This window comes from Filicampus tigris, unplaced genomic scaffold (genome assembly GCF_054856515.1).
Source record: "Filicampus tigris isolate MCC_2025a unplaced genomic scaffold, RoL_Ftig_1.0 HiC_scaffold_28, whole genome shotgun sequence".
In the NCBI taxonomy this organism is placed as follows: Eukaryota; Metazoa; Chordata; class Actinopteri; order Syngnathiformes; family Syngnathidae; genus Filicampus; species Filicampus tigris.
In genome coordinates, this window is record NW_028233409.1 from 20,001 (window position 1) to 22,500 (window position 2,500).

Genomic DNA, 2,500 nt, shown 5'->3' on the forward strand with positions numbered 1-2,500 from the left:
TAGCCCTGGTGGCATAAAAAAGCTCCAGGGCGCAGAGGCCGACGTGCGTAAAAGCATATCCGAGCAAAAGGCACCTTCCCCGGGCCGCCACTAGTGCAGTGGTGGCCGCCTATAATAGCCCTGGTGGCATAAAAAAGCTCCAGGGCGCAGAGGCCGACGTGCGTAAAAGCATATCCGAGCAAAAGGCACCTTCCCCGGGCCGCCACTAGTGCAGTGGTGGCCGCCTATAATAGCCCTGGTGGCATCAAAAAGCTCCAGGGCGCAGAGGCCGACGTGCGTAAAAGCATATCCGAGCAAAAGGCACCTTCCCCGGGCTTCCACTAGTGCAGTGGTGGCCGCCTATAATAGCCCTGGTGGCATAAAAAAGCTCCAGGGCGCAGAGGCCGACGTGCGTAAAAGCATATCCGAGCAACAGGCACCTTCCCCGGGCTTCCACTAGTGCAGTGGTGGCCGCCTAACATAGCCCTGGTGGCATAAAAAAGCTCCAGGGCGCAGAGGCCGACGTGCGTAAAAGCATATCCGAGCAACAGGCACCTTCCCCGGGCTTCCACTAGTGCAGTGGTGGCCGCCTAACATAGCCCTGGTGGCATAAAAAAGCTCCAGGGCGCAGAGGCCGACGTGCGTAAAATCATATCCGAGCAACAGGCACCTTCCCCGGGCTTCCACTAGTGCAGTGGTGGCCGCCTATAATAGCCCTGGTGGCATAAAAAAGCTCCAGGGCGCAGAGGCCGACGTGCGTAAAAGCATATCCGAGCAACAGGCACCTTCCCCGGGCTTCCACTAGTGCAGTGGTGGCCGCCTAACATAGCCCTGGTGGCATAAAAAAGCTCCAGGGCGCAGAGGCCGACGTGCGTAAAAGCATATCCGAGCAACAGGCACCTTCCCCGGGCTGCCACTAGTGCAGTGGTGGCCGCCTATAATAGCCCTGGTAGCATAAAAAAGCTCCAGGGCGCAGAGGCCGACGTGCGTAAAAGCATATCCGAGCAACAGGCACCTTCCCCGGGCTGCCACTAGTGCAGTGGTGGCCGCCTATAATAGCCCTGGTAGCATAAAAAAGCTCCAGGGCGCAGAGGCCGACGTGCGTAAAAGCATATCCGAGCAACAGGCACCTTCCCCGGGCTGCCACTAGTGCAGTGGTGGCCGCCTATAATAGCCCTGGTAGCATAAAAAAGCTCCAGGGCGCAGAGGCCGACGTGCGTAAAAGCATATCCGAGCAACAGGCACCTTCCCCGGGCTGCCACTAGTGCAGTGGTGGCCGCCTATAATAGCCCTGGTAGCATAAAAAAGCTCCAGGGCGCAGAGGCCGACGTGCGTAAAAGCATATCCGAGCAACAGGCACCTTCCCCGGGCTGCCAGCCACTAGTGCAGTGGTGGCCGCCTATAATAGCCCTGGTAGCATAAAAAAGCTCCAGGGCGCAGAGGCCGACGTGCATAAAAGCATATCCGAGCAACAGGCACCTTCCCCGGGCTGCCACTAGTGCAGTGGTGGCCGCCTATAATAGCCCTGGTAGCATAAAAAAGCTCCAGGGCGCAGAGGCCGACGTGCGTAAAAGCATATCCGAGCAACAGGCACCTTCCCCGGGCTGCCACTAGTGCAGTGGTGGCCGCCTATAATAGCCCTGGTAGCCCTCAGCCCTGGTAGCCCAAAGCCCTGGTAGCCCACAGCCCTGGTAGCAAAAAGCCCTGGTAGCCCAAAGCCCTGGTAGCCCAAAGCCCTGGTAGCCCAAAGCCCTGGTAGCCTAAATTAATTTTTCCCATTCATTTCAATGGGTTAGGCTACCAGGGGGAGCAGTACCACTTTTGGCCATTAGGGGCGCTGTAGTAGGTAAAAGTTGATCCCCCCAGTCAGGGGATGAGTTTGCCTACTCGCTAGGTTACCCCTGGTTTCACAAAATACAAGGGGCACATTTTCAGAAACCACTTTTTCAGAACTTGCCACCTCCAGAGCTGATCAGGGGAGCCTCGCCAAACATTAATCCAAGATTGGTGAGGGCTCGTCGGACACCCCACGGGCGATGAGTCGGTGTCTGCCTGGAGCTCATGTCACTCTCAAATATTTTCTAAGTCAACCTCCATGCGCACATTGCAATGAGCCTGCCCGACATAGGGGCACTGTGAGCGGACTCACCGGGGGGGGAGAGGGCCCCCCCGCCTGGAGCTCCACGTGTTGGATTATTTTCTATGTCAACCTCCATGCGCTCAACAGAGCGAGCCTGCCCGACCTGGGGGGTGTTCAATCGGACTCCGCGGGCCGGGCGAGGGCCCCCCCGCCTGGAGCTCCACGTGTTGGATTATTTTCTATGTCAACCTCCATGCGCTCAACAGAGCGAGCCTGCCCGACCTGGGGGGTGTTCAATCGGACTCCGCGGGCCGGGCGAGGGCCCCCCCGCCTGGAGCTCCACGTGTTGGATTATTTTCTATGTCAACCTCCATGCGCTCAACAGAGCGAGCCTGCCCGACCTGGGGGGTGTTCAATCGGACTCCGCGGGCCGGGCGAGGG